Raw genomic sequence first — 10,697 nt, forward strand, 5'->3', positions numbered from 1 at the left:
TAATGTACTTTCCCGTTCAATCTTGCCATCAATCAATATTTTTGCAGTAGGCCTACAAGAAACAGGTAACCTTTTGAAGTGACGTATTATGTGACGTGAATATTGTGATCATCTCACCGCCACCATCACAAAAATAAATAAATAAATAACAAATTACAAAAATTCCATAAACCATCGAGGATAGAATATTTTTATTAATTAGATGTACACGGTTGTTGTGAGGCTGGTGTGAGATAACACACATAATTATATAAAAATATTATTATTGTTTTTCTTATATTGACATTTTAATATTCAGTTGTGAGGCTTTTTTTCTGAGCATGCATGAAAGCACGTTTGTGTGTGCTAACTGTTCATTTACAGGGAAGTATTCTAGCATTTACAATCAAAAAAGGCTAGTTGGCTGAGGACTTTTTTTTTCCTGTTAACAATTTGCTGGTGCTGTTAGTAAAATAATTAGATGATGAGCTGTGTGTAGAGTAAATAAAATGGTTTGAACTCGCCCGTGTCGCCATTTTCACCAGGCTTGAAAGGCTGTAATAAGTGATGACACTCTCTCCCTCTCCCTCTTCTCTTTGATTGCAACACCTCTGAGAGTGTATGGGGAGGGGCTCCCTTCACACAAAGGCTTTTAATTGGACCAGCTCCTCTTTTATTTGCATAAAATCAGATTGACTGAGAGTCTGAGACAGAGAGAGAAACTGAGAGAGAGAGAGAGAGAGACCTCATGATTCTGCCACTTAGCACTGGAAGACAGGCTTTTGAAACACAAACAACAGCGATTTGAGGGTAAATTTGCAGAAAACTAAAACAACACTGCAGTGTTACTATTCTTTTTGCCTTTTTTTTCATCAGCACAGCCAGGGTCTATCTTCCCATTTAAAAATAAATCCCAGCCTTTGCGGGGTGCGTTTGAAGCCATCTCTCACACAGGGAGAATGATCAGCCTGCAAAATAAGACAGAGACAACAAGCAGTGAATGAACCCCTTGCATCTCTAAAAAACAGTTCAGACTGGTGAACTCATAGCCAAGTTTATACTAGCAAGTTTTAACCAGTCAGCTTTGAAAGGCGATGCCTGAGAAATAATTAGTAGTCTATATAAAAGACACCCCTAGCACAGTCATGATCATTAATGAATGACTTGTGTTAAACACATCAGGTTTAATTAACCCTAGTGTTCAAGTATAAATACAGTTGACTTCAATGCAGTCCTAATTACAAAATTAATAACAATAAAAAAAATCTTCCCTTTTCAGGTCCCAGTTCCACCCCGGTTGGGTTTTTCATATGGTGGAAGAGGACGGGTGGCCGGAGGGGTTGGCTGTTATCTTTGGTTATCTAGCTGTATGAGTGTTATTCATTCTTCATAAAGCTAGATAACCGAAAGTAACAAGAATCCCATTACACACCTGAAAGGCATCACCCCACCTTGAGATCTGTACCCCTCTCCTCTCCTCTTTTTCCTCCTAAGTCTCCCTCACTCTCTCTCCTCCTCAATCTCTGCATCTTTTTGCGAGAGCAAGTCACAAAATGGCCTCCATCACTGCTGATAGAGAAGGTAAGCAGCCTTTTCTTTTTCTTCAACTGTTATTTTTTTGTTCGACAAACAAGCAATGATTGCTCCCCCTTCTCATATAAAGTATTTTGCAGCATCATCTTTCCTCGTAATGCCCAATCCTTGTCATTACCCTCCTTATAATGCATGTAAAAATAGTGTTTCCACTCTTAGTTGGTCTTAATGCGATTGTAAAAGGTGTGTTAACCTAGAACTAAAGGAATATGCAAGTACAAAACATCAATTTGTTTTTCTTTCTGAGAAGCCTGTTATGGAGCTTGTTCATATTTGTCATACTTATGTGCATGAAAAATGAAAGTAAACAAATTATAAGAGCAGATGTGAAATTTTCAAACTCAACTGCAATGTCTTTTGATGTAAAATGCATTACTCAGGGACTAGATCTGGCTAGTATAGACAAATAAATGGGATGTTCAATTCATAGACACATTGTAAACACAGAAAAATTAAGAGGAACAGGAAAAATGCACATTCACACCAGTAAGCAAAACACCTCTCATTATAAATAATGCATAGAATGAAAATAATGCTGAACAAATATCAGCAGGATGCACTTATTAAATGTAGGTTATTTTGTAGAATGAGACTTCTGATACACAAAAACTGCAGATTTGTATGCATAAAACCTGGTTTATGCGAACATTCAGGGCAGTGGTGAGTTGGTCAAACATGATCATGTTTAATCTGTAAGTCTCAAAGCACAAAGCAGCAGGCCGAGGCTTAACACTAGGGCCACATGACGATCACCCACAGGTGCCTGTCTAACACCCAGTCTGGTGCTTTCCACGGTATTAGTCTGCAGCGAATGCACAAAGCTCATTCACTCGTTACCTTTGTTAAACAAGATTGGTGAGTTGAGACCCCATTGTCTTTTTCAATACCAACCCAGACTCCCTCAATTCAACTCATGTGTTTGAATAATTAACGGGCTAAAGCGTTCCCACACAAATTTGGCTGCTATTCTAAGCTTTAGATGCATTCGGACCTTGTGCCAGTGCTGAGAAACAATCAACAATTGTCTGAACTCGAATTTGTTAAGTTTGTGCTGAGAGGTTCTTGATTGGATGTGACAGTTGGCTGGGTTATAAATGGGGCTGGGATGGAGCCAGCATCTGGGATGACCGCTTTCTTAGTGGCAAAGCTTGTTGGGATGGTCCTGAATACAGGTCTTTGGGTTCAGCAGCTGAACCTGAAAAGTCTTTGGCCATAAGGAGCCCAATACCACAATTCTGCTTCACTATTATGTTTGTGATCAGTAGATGGACATCAGCCACCAGATCATCGCACCTTTGGACATGTTAAATGAGATTTAAAGGTTTTCATTTAGTAAACTGATTTAGTAATGCGATTTAGTAACAGGTACATTTTAGACGTTGAAAATGGAATCTATGTGGTGAGGCGCTGCATTACTGCTGTAGCCACAGACAGTGCTGCTGCATTGCAGGTGAAGGGATTAAACCGTAGATCTCTCAGAGCAAAAGACAAATAGAGTTTGAATGTTGTCACTGATTAGATAAATGAGATTGAGGCAGATTGATCAAATGTGTGCTACATGTGTATAAAAATTCTACATGCACTTTTGCATTGACTAGATCGTGTCCTCCAATGTTTCAGACTGGTTTCTACCAAACAAATTTATTAAAATCACTGACAAAAGTTGCTATTTGTTTAGGATTGTCACATTGCATTCACTTATGGCAGTCCTATAAAACATTCAAACTGGTTGTGAAGCAGTTGTTATCCGCCCCGCTTATTCACTATGGTAAAACTAATGAATAATGAATTTTCAAATATATCTGTCAAATATACTAGTCTGGTGGTTGCATTTGGACTAGCCAAAAAAAAAAAAAAAAAAAGAATTTCCACACAACTGAAGCTCAAATCAGTATTCGCATATGTTCAGAACTTCACACAGCTCTAATTCTACACTCAATTGTAAATAAATGACTTTTGGTCTATTGTTTGTCAGAGTTAGTAAAAAGGCAGCTTTAGAATTTTTGCTATAATTTGCAATTATTTGTTTTGTCCTGATTTTGCCTGCTTTCCTTGTATAAATGCATTTATTATCAAAAAGACCTAAACTGAAACTTACCTCTATGTAGCAGATCATATCACTCATCGTTGTACAAAAGTAGAATAAAATAAATATCTCAGAGTATATTCTTCAGGTGTTTGTTAATAATATTTAAGTGATGCTTCTTGGCAAATTACTTGAATTTGTTAGCATACCTTGACTGTCCAGCATTAAGGTTGCAGTTAGCATTCAAGTTGGACACATCAAGGCATGTGAGATATAATGAAAGCCATTGCTGCTGGCTTCAAATAAAACTCAGAACGGTCTCTCCTCAGTTTTTCTGGAGAGCAGGGAACAGAAAGGAAAAGCTCGAATGGCAGTTTTCTTGCACTTAGCATTTCCAATTTCAAGTGTCAACTAGAAAACGAGGCATTGTGCCCTTATCTTTACCACCCCCCTCCACTCTCCCGTCAACTGTACTGTCAATAGAGCCAGTCCACTTGTCACAGAGACAATGGATTCCTTTACCAACCTTTTGACAGCATCCCAGTCACATCAGCCAGGCTGCTTTTAGTGAGCGCCGCTCTGATTCCTGCCCCCAGCAATGCTTCTCTTTCTTTGGACGGAACTCACCAACAGAGCCTCAAAATGGCTGCACTGCTGGAGAGGAAACTGAGGAATAGACGCCGTTCTCTCTGACCCCCTCCTGCCCTAACGTCGCCCCACAGAACTGTGAATTCCCTTTGGGCTGTTAGAGAAGTCAATGGGCCCACACACACAAAGGGGATTAAACACTCAGCGGTAACAGGTGTAGCCAAACGCTGTCCTGACTACATGAAAGGCTGATTCATCACACACGCTGTACGGCGACAAGAAGACCACACCGTTCTCATTTCAACATTCAAATTTAGTCTAAAGGAATGAATGGGTAATTGCACAATGGGTTCATGTTTAGACCGTGTCTGAAAATAGCTGAATAATAATATCGAATGCTGCTATATGAATTATTTACACTCATAGATTTATTGGAGGACCAACTGAAGTAAACAAATATTCAGATGTTGTAAAATCATGCATCTGCTTGATTGTCTGATTTTAATGGGCCATTCTGTTGAAAGCTTGGCATGGACAGCTAGTATTCGCTCTGGTGAAATGACTTTTTTTTTTTTTTTTTTTGAAGCATCATTTGGATGGCTTTTCACATGCCGTCCACTCTCTGCCTCATTGTCCTGTGCTCTCTTCAACACACCTACATGTCCACTGAAAGCACACAGTCCTATTGTTACCTCAGCTGTTAATGTCAGAGGCCAGACAATGGTTCCTATTTGCAGTATTTGCATAAGGCACTTTTCCAGCAAGCGTTTGGAGTGGTCTTGAGAGAGGGTCCACTTTATCCAGCCACAGCAAAAAAATGTCAAGTGCCAATTAGGGACGGTTTGCTGCTTTTCAGCAGAACCCCACCCCTTCAATCCCTCTTTATTTACCCCTCAGCAAACTCTCTCACACTCCGGCCCAGCTAACGCCACCTTAAAACAAAGACCATCTCTACCTCAGCTACCTCAGAAACCATGCTGAGTGGTTTCCCCTTGTGGGACCGTCCACCAGACAATTAAGACTCCCTGAGCTTCCGAGATGATTAAAAGGGATTTATAGTCCATCCTCTAAAGATATGGCTCAAGATGAACCTGTGAGATTGGGTTTCAATTTTGGGCTGGTACTGGTAATTCTGGTGCTTTCTGGGTAGAGGCTAGTATTTTTGCCATATCTCTGTGACCTATGAAAAAAATGGTGTAGAAACAATTTTCAAATATTACAACAAAAAAAAAAAAAGAAAGAAAAAATGTAACAAAGTTATTGCAAGTAACACATTTAATTAAATGTGGAGTTTTAAAAAACTCACAAAACAATCTTTACATATATACAATTTAATTTCCAATCAAACTTTTTTTTATTCCATTTAAATGTATAAAATTCAATATAAAAAAGTAAAATTGGTAAAATTGTATTTTTATCTGGTGGGCAGGAAATATAATTTTCCACTCTGACTAGATTATTTTTAACATGGCATGTAAGATGATTTCACACATTTCATCCTCCACCCCAATGAGTGTTTCAGTGTTGTCTAGAACATTCTCTGTGATATATCTGACTTCCATTTCCATTATGCTTCCAGAGCTCTGTCAACATGCATACTTTCAGGAAAACTTTCAATATTTTAATTTAGAACTATGACATGGATCAGTAGCTATGGATATAGTGAGCTTTTTAACACTCAAATAGGGTTTGCGTTTTGTGTGCACACTAAAATGCCATGAAGAAAGAGTATGTTCCAATCTTAAACGGCCATTTTTGTGCTCTCTGGGACACCGTTGTTCCTCCACACAGCGTTTAGTTCTGTTAGCCGCCTCCTGCCACCCAAAGGATTTATCCTTCACTCTCTGTCTCTTTCATTCAATATCTCTGTGTAGATTTTTTTCCCAGCCTTGATTCTCAGATGGCTGGGTCTGATTTGCATGCATTTGCATAATGAAAGTCATTTGCATGCTCAGGGCAGACTTTACCATGAGAACAGACATGAAAAGGTGTGCGTGTGTGTGCGCGCATGCCTGATCTTGCTTATGCCCTCACATGCTGATGCATTTATGCCCTTCATCTTTTCGTTTTCACTCTCAAACAGACCAACCATCCTTGATGCCAGGGAAAGGAAAGAGTGAAGAAGCGGGGCAGGTTGGTTGTGTGGCTGTCGTCCTGCTGGCGTTGCTGCTCCCCTCCCCTTCGCTGCTCGCCTGCCCCCTTCCTCCCGTCACGAGATGCAGTTTGCACAAAGCCACCATCTTAGAGCAAGCCGGGCATTAAATGGAAGTGGAAAATAAGCAGGTATGACCCACCATCACTCTCCTGCGTCTCACACCCTCCTCTCTCTCACCTCTTCTCGTTTACACATACTATCCCCTCTCGTTCCCCCTGTTAAAAGGCACTGTTCATAACAGCAGATGTGTTTGTTAATTGTGAATATCACACGTCCTGGTTGTGATAGGCGCTGAAGGGGGCGGGGAGATGTTTTGTAGTCATTTGCATTAAATCATTCACCGACACAATGGCTGAGGCAGAGCTGCATCTGCAGGCATCAACGCTGAATAGATCGCCATCAGGGATTCTGCTGCCCTGTCGTCGTACCATGCCAGCCAAGGAGATGGCGTGCTGCCATTATTGAGAAGAACAGCAAGACTTCCCTTCTGCTTTCAGCTGTGGTCGTCATGATATTAGCTTTCCCATGAGTTTGAATTAGCTAAACCGATTGCTGTTTTTGGTCTTACATAACTATAAGCGAACATCTCTGACTATTTAGCATCTATTTAAAGACAAACTAATGGGAAAACATGCTTAGAGAGAGCAAGAGTAGGAGCAGAGAGCGTGATAGAGAGGTCTCAATGAGGACGGGCTCCATTTGTACGTCTTGGTTTCTAAGAGTCGCGGGCCAGACAAGTCCAGTATTGTTCTCCGTGGCGAGCTTACTGTGCCGCACTGTTATTAAGGCCAGGAAACTATAAGTTTAAAAACCGCTTAACCAAAACACCAATTCGAGCCGACTGTGCCTGATTAAGTGAGGTAGCAAAGTAAACAATACAGGCCATTGTCCTTCATTCTCTTAGAGGACTGCCTTTGTTTAAATCCCATCACTGAAAGTCCAGACAATACAGTGGAGGACTAGCGTAGGTCCAGAGCTCAGTATCTCTGTTCAAGACAAGAAGATGCATGTTAGAACTTACAAAAATGTCCTGTGCCGCCAAAGTACCATGAGGTATGATGGCGGTATTAAATGGGAATACTATAGCACCATGGGATTTACTTGGTACCTTCATGTTATACTGTAGTAGCATGGAACATCTTTGTGACCCCAAACTTTTGAAAGGTAGTGCATAACCAATGCAACTACTAGAAAAGGATATCAATGTGTGCAAATCAAACTTTCAGAACAGCAACACAAAGCATTTTTGCAAACTGCAAATGTGGCCAAACGAAAACTTTTCCTGTTTTCCTGTTTTTTTTAATCACATAAAAAATGCATGTAACATTATGTTTTAAATTCCAAAACAAGAATTATGTAGTTCAAGGGTGATACAACTCTTAATGCAGGTAGCAGAGAATTACAGGATTGCAGTCACACTGGGTCTACAATCATGTCATTGTTTTCAGTAATCTAAGTGTGCCACAGTAAACAGGTGGCAAACTGGGGGGAAGAGTGGCTGAGGGACGGCACGGTTAGTTATGCACAGTAAAAACAAAGCCAAAGCACATCAGATAAAAAAAAAAGGAACTAAGGATCTGCAGCAGCTTGCGTCTGGGAGCGTGCGAGGTGGCTGGGGCAAAGGGGCAGACACTCTCCTGTCTGCACACACACACATACACACAAGGCTCCCCTTTTCTGAGCAGCTGCTCTCGCCTCTCCATGCAGGCACCAGCCTTGGGAACCACCACGATGAGGCTCCCCCAAAAAATGGGCACCAGGGCCCCCCAAAATCTGAGTCTGTCTGCCCCCCCCCCCCACCTTCTCTGTCTCTCCCTCCCCCTCTTGACGATGATGCTGGGTGCCTGGGAAGGACTCAGAGTTCATGGTCAGACTGCCTATTGAGCTGACAGGCTGACTGTTTGCTCAATTCAGTCTTCTATTCAGCCGGGACAGGAGGAGGGAGACAGAGACACAGTAACACTCCAATGAGTATTCATTTAGGGAACACAACCAGAGGCAGAGAGGGAAATCGCGAAATAAAGAATGAAAGAGAAGCAGAGAGGGTGGTGCGTTTTTTGCGTCACGATACAGACGCCGACCATCATACAAAAACTTCCACTTATCCAGTTTTCTGACAATGAAACAGAGAGCGATAGAGTCATTGCAACCCTATAAATATAAACGAATGTGGATGTTTGATCAGGTCTTGTGTTCTTAATCACCTGCATGCCTCGAGTTGCTTGTTTAAGCCGCATGGAGCGACTAAACTCTGGAGTTCTCCGGGTTTAGGTTCTGTCACATGCCTCGTCTTTGCTTCTGTTCCATGTTGTACCAAGCGCACAGGCACCGTCAACTTCGGCCTCAATCTCTCAACCTGGCACTCGGCCTGTCTGTGGTGTTTATTTGCTGCAACCTTCTTAAAATCCTACAAAACAGAAAAAAATCATTAAAAATCCAATAACAGAACATCTTAAAGGACAAAAGCCAGTCCTGATGAGATAACCTGGCAGTTTTCAGTAATCAAATGTGTTTGATTTGAAATGGTCAGATATCAAGAAATATTATTTCACTAAACACATTTCCTCTTTCTTTTGTGTCTTTTCAGGTTTTTAGAGTCAAGACAAATAATGTGAAAATCCATTAAATGGAGGATCGGAGCGGAAACGGGCTGATGGAGTCAAACGGGTCTTTACTATGCATGTGCCCCAACATCAGATAAAAGACAGCACTTTAATTGTTCTACATGACTTCAATCATTGGCATTTCTCAAGCAGTTATAGCATCTAATGTTCTAAGTGCTGTATGAACTTAGCGTGTGCGCGTGTGTGTGTGTGTGTGTGTGTGTGAGGAAAATCTAAGAAAGAGTTTGTACGGGTCTGGGTCAAAGTACTCAACAAACTGTGTATTTGAACAAAAGCACTTGTTTGGATTCTCCAAGTATATAAAGATTATATTCGGGTAGTTCTATAGTGAATTTAATGAGGTTTTCTAGAAAATGTCATTTTTAAAGGCCAATCATTTAGCCAATCAATTAAAGAAAGCGATTTAAAAAATGTCTTATAATAAATTTAACAGTTTTATCTAGTCTGTCTTGGTACAATCTTTAGCATAATGCACTTTATAACACGCAAACTGTTTTGTTTTAGTTTGGTAGTTTTCAGAAAAATAAAGTGGCCTGTGTACATTCCCTATGTATTTTTCCAATAACTGATTACTAAATTAAATCTAACAGGAATTATTAGAAATGGTATGTGAGGCTCTGTAGATTCTGCATGTATGAGTGTGAGACCCACGGCAGCGGTGAACGATACTGCACTCTGATTGGACAGCTCAGTGTGTTGTGTGTCACACACTTGTTGGACAGAGAGCTGTTGTCTTTAATTTCTATGCAATTGCGTTGGGCTTGCAATCACCTGGAAGAGAAGGCAGATCAGAGCAGCTTATTTATGACAACAGGTTAAATCTGTTCTAAGGTGCGAAGAATGTTTAGCAGAATACGTATGAATATTTAGTTCGTACTAAAACAACAACAAACTGTGTCATCGACCACTAAAAAGCATCTTCATCTAGCTTTTGTGTTTTTTCATTTTTGTTTCAGCACTCAAATAGAAACAAATTTAAGGGGTTTTAAATGCTCTCTAAATGTCTCTCTGTATTTTGTGTTAAAATCAATCATGGCTGAAGAATTCAGTTGAATATGCAAATGTTTTACAAATATATTACAATTTGAGGAGAATTGTGCAATGTATTTTATAATCATTTTTCTTCAAATATTTTTTTATTACAGCATTATCCTTTCAGTTAAACTGAGATAATCTGTTTTTTTTATTTCCCTGCAAAATTTGACAAATCAAGTTTAATGTGAAGACAATGGACTGATGTCCAAATGGGGCCTTTACTATGCAGTTTGTAACTTCTGTATTTTTCTGGGATTTTGTAGAAAGTGATTTTCAGCTAGATATGTTTTTGTAATGATAACCATAATAACTTGTTATGCTATAGTTCAATTCATTATCTTACTGTGTGTTTTTCTTTTCATGTTTCAGTAGAACGCAAATGTATAAGATATTTTTGTTACCTTTTTTTTTTCTCCGCATGTGCCTTTTTAATGTCCTGGTGTGGATATTAATAAAAGTTTACTTTAAAAACAAAATTCTGCTGTAGTAATATTTTGGAGAACAATTTTCATATGCATACAATTAAATTCAAGAATCCTAAATTCACAGCATTGTCAGCAATGTCAGATTGTGAGTGAAACTGAAACTCACTCTATGGTATATAAGACTTAATCATTTTCTTTTTAAGATTTTTGGGATTTGTTCTGGGTTTATTCAACTAGCAATGAACCACATCCAGTCTAGAGTATTACAGTCC

At 39.8% G+C, this 10,697-nt stretch overlaps 1 long non-coding RNA gene across 1 annotated transcript; it reads left to right on the forward strand.

Annotated features, from left to right (window-relative positions):
• Positions 1 to 1,309: 1,309 nt before the first annotated feature.
• LOC127975407 (uncharacterized) lies at positions 1,310 to 10,476 on the forward strand. The gene is made up of 3 exons (XR_008157512.1): positions 1,310 to 1,560; positions 6,270 to 6,469; positions 8,929 to 10,476. It is a non-coding gene; the product is annotated as an uncharacterized LOC127975407 (long non-coding RNA).
• Positions 10,477 to 10,697: the final 221 nt, after the last annotated feature.

The sequence above is a fragment of the Carassius gibelio genome, chromosome B16 (genome assembly GCF_023724105.1).
Source record: "Carassius gibelio isolate Cgi1373 ecotype wild population from Czech Republic chromosome B16, carGib1.2-hapl.c, whole genome shotgun sequence".
Taxonomy (NCBI): Eukaryota; Metazoa; Chordata; class Actinopteri; order Cypriniformes; family Cyprinidae; genus Carassius; species Carassius gibelio.